The following is an 18,697-nucleotide window of genomic DNA, read 5'->3' as shown; positions in this document are numbered from 1 at the left end:
GTACAGTCGCTCCCCCAGGAGGTTGTTGAGAACATGCAATGAGTGAGCTCAGGAATACCTCTAAGAGCAAAGCTTGCCACAGGAAAAGCATTTACATGTCTAATCTTATTGGCTCTCTTCTTAGGAACTCATTTTATTTTTGAACCATTTTCATCTTCCTTAGAAGAATGTTACGTCTAGAATGCATAACTCATGCTGTTACCTCCTTCTTGTCTAGTATTTCAGTTTCTCTTTCTACCTTTAAAAAAAAATCCCAGCTTTGTTGAGATGTAATTGACATACAATAAACTGCATATATTTTAAGTGTACAACTTGATAACATGTTAGCAGATGCATACGAACTCAAATCAACCAGTCATCACAACGAAGTTAGTTAACTTAGAAGTTATCATCCCTCAAAGTTTCCTGGGGCATCTTTATAATCCCTTCCTGCTTTCCCTGCTGGGTACTCCAGAGAGCCACTCAATCTTCTATTTGTTATTACAGATTTTCTAGAATTTTATGTAAATGGAACCATTACATTATGTACATTTTTGGTCTGTCTTCTTCCACTCCACATAATTAATTTGATACCTGTCCACGATGCACGTGTACTACCGCTCATTGCTTTGTTGCTGGGTAGCATTCTGCTGTGTAGATATACCACAGTCAGTTTACTATTCACCTGCTGATGGATATTTGGATAGTTTCTAGTTTGGGGCTATTGCAAATAAAGTGGCTCAACGTGTTCCCAACATTTGTGTGCAGTTCTGTGTGCTTTCATCTCTGTTGGCTAAACACCTAGTAGTAGAATGGTGGGTCATTTGGGGGTGTGAGTGTAACTTTTTGAGAAATTCCCAAACTGCTTTCCAAAGAGACTGCACCTTTTCATGTTCCTACCAGCAGTCTATGACAGCTCTATCTGTTCTACATTTTTTCTGATACTTGGTTAATCGGTCTTTTTCATTTTAGCGTGTGTGTGTAGTGGTATCTCCTTATAGTTTTATTTTTTATTTTATTTTATTTGAGACAGGGTCACACTCTGTCAACCACACTGGAGGGCAGTGGCTCCATCTGAGTTCACTGCAGCCTCTAACTCCTGGTCTTAAGTGATTCTCCCACCTCAACCTCTGAAGTAGCTCAGATTACAGGCACTAATCACCATGTTCAACTAATTAAAAAAAAATTAAAGACACAATCTCACTATGTTGCCCAGGCTGGTCTCAAACTCCTGGCCTCAAGTGATCCTCTGGCTCCAGCATCCCGAAGCACAAGGATTACAGGTATGAGCCTCCTCGCCCCATCTCCTTGTAGTTTTAATTCCCTAATGATTAATGATGTTGGGCATCTTTAATGTCAGTATTTGCTATCCACATATCTTATTTAAGTCTTTTGTCCATTTAAAAATTAGTTTGTTTTTCTTACAGAGATATGATAATTATTTATATATTCTAGATATGAGTCCTTTTCTGGATATATGTTTCATAAAAAAAACTGCCAAGTTTGTGGCTTGCCTTTTCATTTGAGTGTCTTTTGAAAAGCAAAAGCTTTATATTTTGATTAAATACAATTTGATGCTTTTCTTTTATAGTAGGAAATTTCTGTGTCCTATTTAAGAAATCTTAACAAATCAAAGATCACTATGATTTTCTTCTATGCTTTCCTCTTGAAGTTTTATAGTTTTAGCTCTTACACTTTAGATTTATGATATAGTTTTGGTTAGTGTTTGCACATGCTCTCGGGTAAATGTCGGGGTTCATTTTCTTGCATATGGCTATCCAATTGTTACAGCATCATTTGTTGATAGATTATCTTTTCCTTATTGAATTGCCTTGGCACTTCGGCAAAAGTTGAATGTTTTGTTTCTCTAGTGATGCGTTAATGTTGATAGTATACATTTTTAACCTATCACGGTTTACCTTCAAGTAATATTACACCACTTCACATTATAGTTTAAGAACGAACCACCTCCTAGCCTTTTTGCTGCTATTGTTACATATTCAGCCTCTACAGGTTATAAACCACATGGTTGTTATTTTAAAATATAAACTGCCAATTACATTTCAAAGTGGTCAGAAATTTAGAAAAGAAACCCCTTATATTACCAACATATTTACCATTTCTGCTGTTCGTTTTTTCTTTGTGTAGATCCAGGTTTTCATCCCGTCTCATGTTACTTTGGCTGAATAATTTCCTTTAATACTTCTTGTAATATTGCTCTGCTGCTTTTAATGTTTGTATGTCCTTTTCACCCCTCTCTTTTTATTTCCCCTTTCTTTAGAAAGAACTTTTGCTGGGCATAAGATTTTTATCCACAGTTTTTTTTTTTTTCTTTCAGTTCTTTAAATATTTTGCTCCACTTCTTTCTGGCTTACATTGATTCCAATGAGAGATCTGCAGCTATTGCTATCATTGTTTTTCTATATGTAATGTCTTTTTTTTTTTTTTTTTAACAGGGTACTTTTGAGATTTTCTCCTTATCATTGTTTTTGAGCAATTTAATTATGATGTACCTTGATAATGTTTTCTTCTTTTTTTTTTTTTTTTTTTGTAGTGGGTTCACTGGTTCTCTGGGTTAAAGTTTTCATCAAATTTAGAAATGTTTTTATCTCTTACTTCTTCCAATATTGTTTTTATTCTCCCTTTCTCTCTTCTTTTTTGTGGACTACAATACACATTTGTTAGCAAACTAGAATCTGTACCACAGCTCAATGCTGCTCTGTTCAATTTTTTCAGTTTTTTTCTTTTCTGTATTTCCTTTTTGAATAGTTTCTATTACTAGGTCTTCAAGTTCACTTATCTTTTCTCTCTGCAGTTTCTAATCTGCTGTTAATCTCACAAAGTGTTTTGTTTTATTTTTAAAAAATCTCAAGCATTGTAATTTTCATTTCTAGAAGTTTGATTATTTTATAACTTCTATATCTCAACATGCTCAATTTTTTCTCTACTTTCTTAGACATAGTTATGTAGTTGTAATAACTGTTTTAGGGTCCTTGTCTCTTAATGCTATCACCTGTGTTATTTTTTGTTCTGTTTCTATTGACTGATGCTTTCATCATACATTTTATTTTACTGTTTCTCTGCATGCCATTGCTTCTTTTATACCATATATTATGATATTTATTTTCTTGTGTGCTAGACATTTTTATATTCTGTAAGTATTCTTGAGATTTTTTTCCTGCAACACGGTTAAATAACTTGGGAGCCATTTGTTCCTTTCAAGGTTTGTTTTTAATCTTTGTTAGATGCTATCAAGGCAGCCTTTAGTCTAGGGCTAATTTTGCCCACTTTTAAGACCCTAAATGTCTTCTGGAGCACTCTGACATTCTTCTAACTATGAGGCTTATCCACTGTGGCTGGTGAAAATGCTATATTCCTGGCCTGTTTGCGCTCTAGGGATTTTTTCTCTAATTCTTTGGAGGAGGGTAGCTTCCTTTCATGCAAGTGCTGATAAGTACTCACAGGATCAGATGAAGACTCAGGAGGGACCCTGTGCAGCCCTTTCTGTGTTATTTCTACCTCTGGTGCTCTGCGTGAATTTCAGCCATCTCATACTCCCTGTACTCCCACTTCCACCGCCTCAGCTTGTGGAGATGGTCAAATGCTGCCTGGGTTCGACCTCTCCTGTAGTTGGAATGTGTTGCCCAGAACACATGTGCTGGAAATCGAATCCTCAGTGCAACAGTGTTGGAAGATGGGGCCTAATGGGAGGTGTTTGGGTTGTGAGGGCTCCATTCTTCAGAATGGATTAGTGCTGATTATAAAAGAGCTTGAGGCTGAGAGTTTGATTTCTTGCCCTCTTTCACCCTCCCTTGCCCTCCTGCCATCCACTGTGGGATGATCCAGCACAAAGACTCGCCAGATGGAGGCCACCTAATCTTGGACTTCTCAGCCCCCAGAACTGTAAGAAATAAATCTCTGTTGTTTATAAACTACTCAGTCTCAGGTATTCTGTTGTTGCAGGATAAAACTTACTAAGATGGCCTCCTTGCACTGATCTCAGGAAATGGTCTCCATTTCCAGCAATAGGCTGGGCAATTGTAGCCTTGTTTGTTTTCTCTTTCTCAAGGATTTTGGTTCTGTGCTGCCTGATGGCCAACATCTGAAAACCAGTTTTCACATGTTTTGTCTTGGTTTTCATTTGTTTCAGGAGGGAGAATAAATCTGGTTCCTGTTCCTACTTCTATGCAAGAAGCAGAAATATCCTCTTACAAGTTTTTGAGGTAGGTTTGTCCTCCCTTTTAATAGACTAAGAAACTGAGGTTCAAAAGGGTTATGGGATTTCCCATGGTCATGCAGCTGTGATATGGAAGCTCTGGGCTGGTAAAGCAGAATCCTTGCCCTGGAGCTTTGCATTGTTTTCCTAATGCCTCCCATGCTGATAATGCTGAGGAAATTGACTGGGTGTGGGCATGAAGAACCAATGTTAAGCTATTCGAATTGTTGCTGCACAGGTCTTTATTTGGACCAGAGGTACTCAACCCAATGGATCCCATAGAAAATGTAAGGAATGTTATAGACTCTCTTCCCTGAAAATCACATGTATATATTCCTCATTTTGCATACAATTTTAGGAAGTCTTTGACTCCACTGTGGCAGAGACAGCTGGTAGTCTATTCAGTAACCACTTCCCTTCTTGCTTTTTAAGAGCACTACAGTTTTACTTGGAGGCTGCAGTCTACCAACTCAAATACAAACTTAATTCTCAGCCTCTCTTGCAGTTTGCAGTAGTCAATGGGATGTATGGGGAAGATCTTTCTAGCAAAGACCTTAAACAGGGATGAACCAACTGGCATATGCTTTTTTGCCCCTCACATTTATCCCTTCTTCCTGCTCAGAAAGACATTATGATGGTGGGGGTGGAGGACGTCTGCCCTGTGACCAAGAGTACAGGAACTGCAGGCTATGGATGGTGGCACCAATGAGTTGAGGAGTCCTGGGTCCTAAGGAGCCCTGGATTCTGGACCAGTTATTTCCAGAATTCTTATGTCAGAGAAAAATGAGTCCTATTTGTTTGATTTTTATACTCCTTTAAGTTGGCCATGTGTCACTACAACTCTTAGAGAGAGCAATGATTTTGTCTCCTTCATGGTTCAACTCCTTCATTACTCAATAATTTTCATGGAGACGAGCATAAGGCCAGAAACATGGTGAAGATGTTATAAATAAAAGTGACAGAAAATGATAGCTGGGAAGTGTAAAATGTCACACTATCACCCATCGCCATTAGAACATGGAGAAGATGGCCAGGTTAGTCCTGGCAGAGAGACAGGCCTCTAGGGAGTGGGACACAGGAGAGGTGGGTCGAGATGTGCAGTGAACAGGGAATCAGGCTGCAGAATCCCCCCAAGCCCTGCCACTAGCTTTAGCAAATCACTCCTTCTCTCTGAACCCATTTTTCCATCAGAATCAAAGGCCTAAGCTCCTTATCAACCTTGACTTTCTCCTTAGCGTTGAGATGATTATTCCAAGGGCCTTGCTGTTGATTTACCCACTCCCTGTAAAACCATGGGGAAATTTCCATCCCCTCCATAACAAGGGGCATTTAAATTTGACCTGTAGGTCAGCCTCCTCTACTGTTGTTGATTAGAAACCATTTCCCACACAAGCACAAACCACAAACTCTCCCTGAGGAGCAGGCTGTGGTCCATTTGTGTGCATGGAGGCACTCCGGGACTGAGGAACCAGGAAGTTTGCTTGGTCAAGAAGCACATGGCGGCCAGGTGCAGTGGCTCACGCTTGTAACCCCAGCACTTTGGGAGGCCAAGGCAGGCGGATCACTTGAGTCCAGGAGTTTGAGACCAGCATGGGCAACATAGCAAAATCCTATCACTACAAAAAATAAAATAAAATTATCCCTGTTGTGACACGTGCCTGTCGTCCCAGCTATTCAGGAGGCTGATGTGGGAAGATCACATGAGCCTGGGAGGTCGAGGTTGCAATAAGCCATGATCTTGCCACTTCACTCCAGCCTGGGTGACAGAGTGAGACCTTGTCAAAAAAAAAAAAAAAAAAAAAAAGAAAAGAAAAAAGGAAAGAAAAGAAAAGAAGCACATGGGTATTTAGTGTGTGCTGCTGAAGGGCAGCAAAGCCAAGGTGCTAAAATTCAGATGAGCCAACCCAGCTTTGAATCCTGTCTATAAGCCTCAGTATCCCCTGCTGTCATATGGGGATATTGGCAGAAAAAAATCAGAACAATTAAAGGAGAGAAAAAAGATTAAAAGTGCTCTTGATGCCAAGATTTGGCACAATGCCTGGAGCACAGGTGTTCTAAATGATGATTACAGCACCATGTGCCCCGCAGTGTGCTTGTGTGCTTGAGGATGTGTAGGAGAGGACAATCAACTCACATTCCCAAGCACCTTTTCCAGTCCAGGCAGTGTGCTCCATGCCTGACATTCCTGATTGTCTTTACAACTTCTAAAGCTTATCAGGAAGATCTTTCTGTTCTCTCATTTCATTTTTCACAATACCTCTGCCCACTAAGATTGTATTATTTCCTTTTCATTTTGTAATAGATGAGGAAACTCGCTGGGAGAGGTAAAGTCACTTGCCCAAGATCCTGTAGCTGGTCAGCAGCAGGGCCACGTCTGCATGGCTCTGACACAATGTGGTCCTCACTTTTAGTGATTTGCCCTGTCCATTCAGTGTGAGAAGAGCTGTCCAAATAATATGCATTGTAGCCCGTCGTGCTACTCCATGAAGAAGAATGTGTGAATGTTCTAGATTGCAGATTAAAGTAGTCTAGTAAGTCTCATTTTTGGAAGAAGCAGGATGGAGAGGGAGGAGGAAGGCATTCCAGGCAGTATGTGCATAAACAAAGTCACAGAGATGGAATTTAGCCCAGAGCATTAAGGAGCTATCACAGACACTGTGATATTAGAGGTCCTAGAAGGATGCCCTAAGGGACTTTCAAAAGTTTAACTTAGTTTATTTAGTCCTTCACACTAGGAGAATCCACTAAAAATTCCTGAGCATAAGAATTTTGTGATGGTAAACATCATTTGCAAGAAATTCACCTGGTGTGTGCAGGATAGACCACATGGGAGAAGAGGTACATGATTGGAATCTTGGATAAGGGATGAGCAAACAAAAGGGCAGATCATGATGGAGCAGGAATGAGGGATGAAAGTAGGTGTTTACAAAACGTGAACAAATCAGGCAGCCTGAGGCTTTTGCTGTCACAGGTACTTTGCATGATACATTGGAGAACTTCCTTGAAAGTCAAAAGATTAGAGCAGCAAATGGTAGAAGAAACAGTGTGGAGTGGTGCCTAAGAGAAGTGGGAAGTAGGACAATCACGGATTAGATGCTAAATCTGCTGGTTATCAGCCATGTGACCTCAAATTTCTGGGGGCTTCAATCTCCTCTTCTATAAACTAGGAGAGATAAATATAGTTCTTATCTCAAATGATTGAATATGGGAGTTTAAGAAGAGAATGGAAGGTGCTTAGCACAGCAGTAGTATAAATGCTCAGGGATGGTAATTACTGTTGTTACCACCACCACCTCCATCATCATCATCATCATCATTACTACCACCACCATCACTACAAACATTATCACCATCATAACCACCACCATCACCATCACCACCATCATCACCATCACCATTATCACTATCACTACCATCACCATCACCACCATCATCACCCTCACCATCATCACCACCACCATCACCATCATCACCATCACCACCACCATCACTTCCACCATCATCCCCACCCCCACCACCATCATGTACCACAGCCTCCACCACCATCATCAACATCACTACAATCACCACCACCTCCACTACTATCATCTCCATCACTATCACCACCACCATTCCTACCACCATCATCACCGTCACCACCATCACCACCATCACCCCCGTCATTACCACCATCACCACCATCACTATCACTACCACCAGCAACATCAGTCATCACCATAACCCACTGTTACTACCACCATCACCACCACCACCATCACCACCGTCATCATCACTACCATCACTGTCACCATCATTACCATCACCACCATTACAACCAGTATTATCGCCACCATCACCACCAACACAATCAGTACCAACATCACCATCACCACCATTATCACCATTACCAGCACCATCATTATTACTTTGCAGAACCACAGACTGTCAGGATTGGCAGAGTCCATGGGGATTTCCCAGTCTAAAAATTCTCATTTTACGGCCGCCGCCGCCGCCCGGGCCCGCACCCCCAGCCGTTGGCCTAGAGCGCGGTGCCACGGGAGGCGCGGTGCCCGGGCCAGGCGCTCGGCGAGGCCGCTCCACCGCACATGCACACACAGACTCCGGCAGCAGGAACGCAGATGACACGCCGGTAACATGGAAGCCACCCCCGCCGACGCCGCCGCTCCGACAACAGCAGCAGCAGCCACAGCAGCGCACTGAACAAAGGTCATAGGAGCTGCGGCCCAGACGCCCGGGCTTGACCGCCGCGTAGGCCAACCCCGGGAAGGGGGGTATGTTCTGTTTTGTGGTTTTTCTTTCAGACGCTACTAAAGAGTGTTGGGGATGCTTCTGACTATTATGAAGGCCAAAAGGCCTGTTGACTGGGGCTGCTTTTAACCCTTTCCTATTTGTTGAGAACGCAGCCGTGTGACAGTAACTGAACATTGGTCTAAAGTCTTTCCAAAAGGTCAAGGTTCACGAGAATATCTGCTCAAATTCATGACCATGGGGGATATGAAGACCCCAGACTTTGATGACCTCCTGGCAGCATTTGACATCCCAGATATAGTCGATCCTAAAGCAGCTACTGAGTCTGGACACAATGACCATGAAAAACCGCACGAAGCAGAACGCCCAGGGAGAGGATGATGCCCAGCACCATCATCTTCTGACGTGGGTGTCAGTGTTATCATCAAGAACGTTGGGAACATCCACTTCGTCGAGGGCAGGGAGAAAGATGGCCATAACCCCACCGGCAATGGCCTACATAATGGATTTCTCATAGCGTCCTCCCTCGACAGTTACAGTAAAGATGGAGTGAAGTCCTTGAAAGGAGACGTGCCTGCCCCTGAGGTGACTCTGAAAGACTCAACGTTCAGTCAGTTTAGCCCGATCTCCAGTGCTGAAGAGTTTGATGACGATGAGAAGACGGAGGTGGATGACCCCCTGACAAGGAGGACATGCTAAGCTGCAGGTCCAACCTGTTGATGGAGTCAGCTCCCCGGCAGGGCTACGATAAGCTGAAGGCACTCGGAAGGGAAAACTCCAGCAAAACGGGACTCTACATCAGGCAATATGGAGGAAAACAAAGTTGTTAAGAGAGAAGCAGAAGCCAATTCTATAAACCTGAGTGTTTATGAACCTTTTAAAGTCAGAAAAGCAGAGGATAAATTGAAAGAATGCTGGAAAACAGAGTCCTGGATGGGAAAGTGAGCTCCAATAAGAATGACACCGGCCTCTCTGGCGTTGCGCCATGAAGACAAAGTCATCCTCCAAGCTCTCGTCCTGCATCGCTGCCATTGCAGCTCTCAGCGCTAAAAAGGCGGCTTCAGACTCCTGCAAAGAACCAGTGGCCAATTCGAGGGAATCCTCCCTGTTACCAAAAGAAGCAAACGACAGTCGGAGAGCAACTGACAAGTCTCCTGAATCCCAGAATCTCATCGAGGGGACCAAAAAAAAAAAAAAAAAAAAAAAAAAAACAAAAAAAAAAAAACCACCCCTAAAGCAACCGGATAGTCCCAGAAGCATCTCAAGTGAGAACAACAGCAAGGGCTCCCCGTCCTCTCCTGCAGGGTCCACACCAGCAATTCCCAAAGTCCGCATAAAAACCATTAAGACATCTTCTGGGGAAATCAAGAGAACAGTGACCAGGTTATTGCCAGAAGTGGATCATGACTCTGGGAAGAAACCTTCCGAGCAGACAGCATCCCTGATAGCCTCTGTGACATCCATTCTTTCGTCTCCAGCATCAGAAGCTGTCCTTTCCTCTCCCCACCGGGCGCCTCTCCAGTCCGTGGTCATGACCACATGGTCAGTTTCCCCTGCAGAGCTCACCCCTAAACAGGTCACAATCAAGCCTGTGGCTACTGTTTTCCTCCCAGTGTCCACTGTGAAGACGGCAGGATCCCAAGTCATTAATTTGAAGCTCGCTAACACCACCACGGTGAAACTCAGGGTCATATCTGCTGCCTCTGTCCTGAGCGCCAGCAGTGCCATCATTAAAGCTACCAATACCATCCAGCAGTAAACTGTCATGGTGCTGGCATCCAGCCTGGCCAACGCCAAACTCGTGCCAAAGACTGTGCACCTTGCCAACCTTAACCTTTTGCCTCAGGGTGCCCAGGCCACCTCTGAATTCCATCAAGTGCTAACCAAACCTCAGCAACAAATAAAGCAGGCAATAATCAATGCAGCAGCCTCTCAACCCCCCAAAAATGTGTCTCAAGTCCAGATGATGTCGTCCTTGCAGAGTTCTGTGGTGGAAGCTTTCAACAAGGTGCTGAGCAGTGTCAATCCAGTCCCTGTTTACATCCCAAACCTCAGTCCTCCCGCCAACGCAGGGATCACATTACTGATGCCTGGGTACAAGTGCTTGGAGTGTGGGGACTCCTTTGCACTTGAAAAGAGTCTGACTCAGCACTCCGACAGACGGAGCATGCGCATCGAAGTAACGTGCAACCACTGTACAAAGAACCTCGTTTTTTACAACAAATGCAGCCTCCTTTCCCATGCCCGTGGGCATAAGGAGAAAGGGGTGGTAATGCAATGCTCCCACTTAATTTTAAAGCCAGTCCCAGCAGATCAAATGATAGTTTCTCCATCAAGCAATACTTCCACTTCAACTTCCACTCTTCAGAGCCCTGTGGGAGCCGGCACACACACTCTCACAAAAATTCAGTCTGGCATAACTGGGACAGTCATATCGGCTCCTTCAAGCACTTCCATCACCCCAGCCATGCCCCTAGATGAAGACCCCTCCAAACTGTGTAGACATAGTCTACAATGTTTGGAGTGTAATGAAGTCTTCTAGGACGAGACATCACTGGCTACACATTTCCAGCAGGCTGCAGATCCGAGTGGACAAAAGACTTGCACCATCTGCCAGATGCTGCTTCCTAACCGGTGCAGTTACACATCACACCAGAGAATCCATCAGCACAAATCTCCCTACACCTGCCCTGAGTGCAGGTGCCTTCTGCAGGTCTGTGCATTTCCAGACCCATGTCACCAAGAACTGTCTGAACTACACAAGAAGAGTTGGTTTTCAATGTGTGCATTGCAATGTTGTGTACTCTGATGTGGCTGCTCTGAAATCTCACATTCAAGGTTCTCACTGTGAAGTCTTCTACAAGTGTCTTATTTGTCCAGTGGCGTTTAAGTCTGCCCCAAGCACACATTCCCACGCCTACCTTCAGCATCCTGGCATCAAGATAGGAGAACCAAAAATAATATATAAGTGTTCCATGTGCAACACTGTGTTCACCCTGCAAACCCTGCTGTATCGCCACTTTGACCAATACATTGAAAACCAGAAGGCGTCTGTTTTCAAGTGTCCAGACTGTTCTCTTTTATATGCACAGAAGCAACTTATGATGGACCATATCAAGTCTATGCATGGCACATTGAAAAGTATTGAAGGACCTCCAAATTTGGGGTTAAACCTGCCTTTGAGCATTAAGCCTGCAACTCAAAATTCAGCAAATCAGAACAAAGAGGACACCAAATCCATGACTGAGAAAGAGAAATTGGAAAAGAAATCTCCATCTCTTGTGAAAAAATCAATGGAAACGAAGAAAGTGGCCAGTCCTGGGTGGACGTGTTGGGAGTGTGACCGCCTGTTCATGCAGAGAGATGTGTACATATCCCACGTGAGGAAGGAGCACGGGAAGCAAGTGAAGAAACACCCCTGCTGCCAGCGTGACAAGCCTTTCAGCTCGTCCTACAGCCTGTGCCGGCACAACCGGATCAAGCACAAAGGCATCAGGAAAGTGTACGCCTGCTCACACTGCCCAGACTCCAGACGTACCTTTACCCGGTTGATGCTGAAGAAGCACGTCCAGCTGATGCACGGCATCAAGGACCCTGACCTGAAAGAAATGAGACAGCACCAATGAAGAGGAAGCAGAAATAAAAGAAGACACCAAGGTCCCCAGTCCCAAGTGGAAGCTGAAAAAACCGGTTCTGGAGTTCAGGCCTCCCAGAGGAGCCATCACTCAACCACTGAAAAAGCTGAAAATCAATGTTTTTAAGGTCCACAAGTGTGCCGTGTGTGGCTCCTCCACCGAAAACCTGCTGCAGTTCCACGAACACATCCCTCAGCACAAATCGGATGGTTCTTCCTACCAGTGCTGGGAGTGTGGTCTCTGCTACACATCTCACATCTCTCTGTCCAGGCACCTCTTCATCGTACATACGTTAAGGGAACCTCAGCCAGTGTCCAAGCAAAATGGGGCTGGGGATGATAACCAACGGGAGAACAAACCCAGCCACGAGGATGAATCCCCCGATGGCGCCGTGTCAGACAGAAAGTGCAAAGTGTGCGCAAAAACTGTTGAAACTGAAGCTGCCTTAAACGCTCACATGCGGACACACGGCATGGCCTTCATCAAATCCAAAAGGATGAGCTCAGCCGAGAAATAGCCACAGATGCTCCATGGGGAAAATCCCTGTCCACATTGGAATAAAAAAGACATTTTTGTTACAAAAAGTTTGCAGTATAATAGAGTTAACAGTGTATGTTGCAATATATTCTCTTTCAACGCACCTTCCTTCAGCTCGTTGTATATATCCTCGATAAGTATTAAAACAGTATTTGAGTTTAAAAGAGTTTGTATATATTTAAATGAATAACTTTTTATACTCTTTGTTACATGTTTGCGTCAGTATTTAGTGGAAAACCATCTGAGTTGTTCTGGGTTAGAATTTTTCTTTTTGTACCGTTTCTTTAAAACAGAGTTCTTAGTAACAGGGGCGGTTCCTGAATTCAAATAAACCATTTTGTATGTTTGGATTTTTAATGGGTTAACAAATTACAGGCTAAAATAATGCCTTTTTTAGTGTTTTTAATTTTTAGAATTCACTACATAAATTGTAAGTAATTGTGGGTCTCAAAAACACTAGGAACTTTTAAGTGTCTTAGCACTTCCTCGATGTGCCTGCCCTGAGGGAGTGAGTTCACATTTGACACAACTGCACTCTAGTGTGGGTGTGCCTTTGTCTTCAGGCCACGCCGAAGGGTGTTTAAAGCAGCCTTGCAGGTCACTCCTTTCCCAGCCGTGGATAAAAACTGAAGCCAGGAATCTAATAAGGAATGCTGATTTCCTCAATTCCATTTTGAGGAATGGGGAAAACTATTCAAAAGAAAAAAATGGGACTGGTTTTCTGGGCAGGTCTGCAAGGCTGGCTTTAAGAGCACAGGGAGGGAAAATAATCAAAGGGCTGGACTGCTATAAAAGTTACAAATACGTAGTTAGACCAATAGATTTCTATAGTCAGGTTTTTGTCATGTAATTTATTAACTATTACAGAAACACACCTAAGAATATCAAGCATTTCTCTGGCTCGTGACAGAAAAAAAATCAGTTGACTTAACCCTTTGCTGTCAAAAGAGTTGGCGTTTCCTGTTCTGAGTGCTACTGCCAAACGTTCTGGTACTTAGAGTCGGGATGCACAACTTCAACCACCGACTTATCAATGCCGCCGCCTGTGTATTGCAATGGGCCGTTACCTTAAGCACTGAGCCACCCGGGTTTAGTTCAGCCATTTCAAGAGTATATTTAATGCTGGTAATTCTGCTTTATTAAAATGCAGCAGAGGTACTCTTCTGTCCCTTCTGTTTATAGTTCTCTGAGAGAGTTCTATTTTTTGGTTTTGTTTTGTGTTTTCTTTTGCATTTTATACCTTGTATTTATCCCTGAATATGTTTTGTACTTTTTTTTTTTTTAAGAAAAGGAATTCGTTTGTGTATATATAGATACTTGCATGATATACTGTAGTCAACGTTCAGTTCCTCGAAAGGTCTTGCTGCCTTCGGGTGTTAAGCACTCCATCCATCATAACTGTATGAAACACATTTCATATGTAAATAAACATGGGACATTTGGCCCTTGAAAAAAAAAATTCTCATTTTACAAAAGGGGAAATTGAGACCCAGAGACTGGCCCAAGCTTATACAATGAGTTAATGGCAGACCTGGAACTAGAACCAGGGACTCCTGGCCGCCACTCCCATGTTCTTGCCTCCGACACCAGACCATGTGAGAAATATTGTCAATCAGCACACATTCTTCACAGGATTCACAGGGAAAGATTTGAAGACTCTTTCCTCTTCAGAGTGGTCCTAACTCTTCCATTTCCTTGTGGTATGTTTCCATAGTCAGTTATTCGTTGTGTTCTAACCCTCAGCAGGTATCCAGAGTGAGTGTGTTTCTAACAAACTGATTTTCATTTTAGTAAAAGAAATTTTAAAAATGAAACTAAGAAAGAAAAAGAAAGTAGGAGTCTCTTTCAAGGGAGCCTCCCTGATCAGTGATTTGGAGCTGGGGTTCTGACACATGTGGACGTAGCGCTAAGGCAGTGGCGACTCCTGCAGAAAATTCTGCCGTGGATGTGCTTAAGGTTCTGACACGCTTCCAAAGAACTCCTACGGAATTCTTGAAACATTTGGATGGAATTTTTGCAAAGCAGCCTCATGGAATCTTTTATAAGCCCTCCCGTAAGTCCTGCTACACTTCCTTCGGTTGCTCCTAGAATGTTCATGTCATCTGTGCCTCCTTCTCGTAGAATTTTTCCACAAGTCTGAGGGAATGTTCATAGAAGACCTATGGAGTTCTCAATGAATTTTCATGAAAACCTCTCAGAGTTGCCATGTGATCCTTAGTGAATTCTCACAGAAACAGCATGGAATTCTTACTTGGAAGAGTCCCCCAGCTTCCATGGAATTCTTAACTAACCCTCATGGCATGCTAATAAAATTCCAAAGACATGTTCACAGAACTTGCATTAAATTATCTTAGAAACCACAGAAAGGACTCCAAGGAAATGTGCAGAATTCCTTGGGAACAAAAACTAACGAGTCTCCAAACTATCAAGGATAAGACGGGTCCAGTCCTGGGGGTCACTTTGTCCTAGGATTCTTAGAGTGGGTGTCTTCACTAAACGTGATGAGAAGGCAGGCGCAGATGCGTCTCAAGCTGTAACTTCTGATTTGAGCAGCAGGGAAGGAGCAGGTCCTCTCGGCGTAAGGTGAGGGATTTTCTCATCAAATATTTTCCCATCCCACTTTGTACTGTCACACGCCAAAGCCAGCTCCACACACGGTCTAGCAGCAGTTGAACGGAGTGTCTCCATCCAGTCCTTTATGTTATTAATCTATCCCCAGCCCCTCCCTTTGGAGCCTCGGGCTGTCCGTGGATGTTCTCCCAATCATTAATTAAGCCCGAGTCAATTAAGAGCCCTGGATGCTGGCACATTGTGGGCACCATCTATTGATGTAACATAATTCTTTTCAGGTTAGAATCCATGCAGGGCTGGATTTTCATTGAACCCACCCCAGAGCCTGCTGTTACAGGACAATACCCCAGGTTTTGCAAGCCGGCCTCCACAGAAACTGGATCCCAAGGGGCTCGGCATGGGGGACAGTACTGCCACACAAAGGAGATGCCCCGGGAGGTCAGGGAGGCAGCCAGGCAGCGCTACCCTGCCTTCAGCACACAAGCATCTGCCAAGGCCTGGCCTGCTCTGAGCCCACCTGGCCCTGTCCCAAACTCTGGGCCTGGGAGCCGAGGCCCGACAAGCTGGTTAATGCGGCCAGCACAGAGGGTCTTTGGCCTTCATGCCTGGTTTGCTGAGCAGCCCTGGATGAGCCTCTGGAGCCCCGTGAGCTCTTCTCCACTCTTAGCTGGGCTGACTCCAGCTGGTTCCTGAGGACTCAACTCATGACAGCTGCTCCCCAGGGAAGCCCCGGGTAAGCTCAGTGGCCCTGCTTCATGCTTTCAGGGCCCCTGGCATGAATCACAACTCAAGCTCATTAAGTGTGGGATGAATCACTTAGAGGCTGGACTCCCAGCAGGGCAGAGACTCTGCCTTTTTTATTGCCTATTCCACAGTGCCAAGGCCGTGCACGGCACACATGGGGTGCGATAGATGTTTGTTGAATGAATGAATGATGACAATCCCAACAATGCCATGATAATCATAAGAATAGTGGCTAATGCTTAGGGAGTACTTTCTATGCCTGGCACTAGTCTAAGTCTTTCCATGCATTAAATGCATTTAAGGAAAGAATGAATACACTTGGAATGCCCTGGTGTGCAATATTTATAAGCATAAACTAATGCTAAGTACCTACTACGTGTCAAGCACTGCACTTGGCATTTTTTCCTTTTTATAATTCGAGGTTGAATTTGCTGGATGAGTTTCTTTTCAGGCGGCCGGGCAGCCTGTGGCTAGCTCCTGAGGACATGTGTGGTTCTGAAATCAATGAGAATCCAGAGTCAAAATCAATATCAATGACAGTCCCAAATTCCCTACCTTGTTTTATGCTTTAATGCTTACATCAGGTCCCTGGGACACCCCGAGCTGTGAGGGAAGCTGGAAAGGGAGGACTCCATCTTTGCAGCCTCTGTGATGGAGGGTGGGCCAGAAAGAAGCCTTGCTGCTGGGAGAGCCCTGGGTCAGTGGCTGCTGCAATCCTGGGAAGAGACGAGGGTGTGAGCTCTGGCCTTGGAGGCAGCAGGGCCCACTGCCCAGCCTCTCTAAGCCTGGGCTTGCCTCCTTTGCAAGAGGAAGGAAGCTGTCCTAATGGTACCAACTCCAGATCCTGGAGTAATGCAGACGCTCCACTTCTTACTGCCTTCGCGATGGTTACCACGCTCACCTGTTACCTGGACTTAATGTCCTTAATCATCCTCTTTCAATGGCCTCAACTTTTAAATACTCTAATCTCATCCCAAGCAATAATATCAATGAAATCACAGTTTGGATGTGTGTGGAAAAGACCTCAGTCTTTCCACAATAATCGTTCTCCCCTTCTTCCCTGTGGAAGAACCTCTTATTTCTTTGCTGGCCACAGAGTAGCTTGGAATAAAGATTCCCTGTCCTGGCTTCTCTTACAAGGAAAAGTGTGGGTTTTTTGTTTTTGTAAATGTTGTTAGAGATGTGGTCTTGCTATGTTTCCCAGGCTGGTCTCAATCTCCTGGCCTCAGGTGATCCTCCAGCCTTGGCCTCCCAAAGTGTTTGAATTACTGTCATGAGCCACCATATCCGTCTCACTAAGTGTGGTTTTATAGCTTGTCCTCACCAGTGGGATGTAAGTGTTAGTTAAAAGAGAGGAATGTATCTTTCTCCTTTCCTGTTCTCCTTGCTGCTGTCTGGAATATGGGCGTGATAGCCAGAGCAGCAGCAGCCAGATTAGACCATGAGGTGACCTTGAGAGTGGAAGCCCTGCATAGCAGAGCAACAAAATAGAAAGAGATGGTCCTTGATCTTGTGGCATGCTGTATTAGTCTGTTTTCATTTGGCTATAAAGAACTACCTGAGACTGTGAAATTTATGAAGAAAATAAGTTTAATTGACTCACAGTTCTACAGGCTAAACAGGAAACACGACTAGGAGGCTTCAGGAAAGTTACAAGCATAGCAGAAGGCAAAGGTGAAGTAAGGCATGTCTTACCATGTGGCAGGAGAGACAGTGAAGGAGGAAGTGCCACTTTTAAACCACCAGATCCCATGAGAACTCACTCACTATTGTGAGAACAGCATGGGGGAAACTACCCCCCATAATTCAATCACCTCCCACCAGGCCCTCCCTCAACACATGGGGATTACAATTTGAGGTAAGATTTGGGTGGAAATGCAGCCCCAAATCATGTCATTCTACTGCTGTCCCCTGTCCCCTCCCAAATCTCATGTTCTTTTCACATTTCAAAACACAATCATACCTTCCCAACAGTCCCCCAAAGTGTTAACTCATTTCAGCATTAACCCAAAAGTCCAAGTCCAAAGTCTCATCTGAGACAAGGCAAGTCTTTTCCACCTATGAGCCTGTAAAATAAAAAGTAAGTCAGTTACTTCCAAGATGCAATGGGGTTACAGGAATTGGGTAAATCTTCCAGTTCCAAATGGGAGAAATTGGCCAAAACAAAGGGACTACAGGCCCCATGCAAGTCAGAAACTCAGCAAGGCAGTCATTAAATCTTAAAGCTCTGAAATGATCTCCTTTAACTCCATGTCTCACATCCACAGCATGCTGATGCAAGGGGTGGCCTCACAAGGCCTTGGGAAGCTCCACTTCTGTGGCTTTGTGGAGTACAGACCCTGAGGCTGCTTTCACAGGTTGGCATTTAGTGCCTGTGGTTTTTCCAGATGCATGGTGCAAGCTGTCAGTGGATCTACCATTCTGGGGTCTGGAGGATGATGGCCCTCTTCTCACAGCTCCACTAGGCAGTGCACCAGTGGTGACTCTGTGTGGGGGATCCAATCCCACATTTCCCCCTCTACACTGCCCTAGTAGAAGTTCTCCATGAGGGCTCCACCCCTGCAGCAGACTTCTGCCTGGGCATCCAGTTGTTTCCATACGTCTTCTGAAATCTAGGAAGAGGCGCTCAAACCTTAACTCTTGCATTCTGTGCACCTGCAGGGCCAACACCACACGAAAGCCACCAAGGCTTAGGGCTTGCACCCTCTGAAACAATAGCCAAAGCTGTAACTTGGCTCCTTTTAGCCATGGCTGGAACAGCTGGGAC

General features: G+C 44.3%; 1 pseudogene; it reads left to right on the top strand.

Moving 5' to 3' along the window:
• Positions 1-8,512: 8,512 nt before the first annotated feature.
• Positions 8,513-12,595, top strand: LOC126955479 (zinc finger protein 532-like; annotated as a pseudogene).
• Positions 12,596-18,697: the final 6,102 nt, after the last annotated feature.

Source organism: Macaca thibetana, chromosome 5 (assembly GCF_024542745.1).
Source record: "Macaca thibetana thibetana isolate TM-01 chromosome 5, ASM2454274v1, whole genome shotgun sequence".
Lineage (NCBI taxonomy): Eukaryota > Metazoa > Chordata > Mammalia > Primates > Cercopithecidae > Macaca > Macaca thibetana.
Note: the sequence above shows the minus strand (reverse complement) of the source record. Positions and strands in the feature narration are given on the sequence as shown.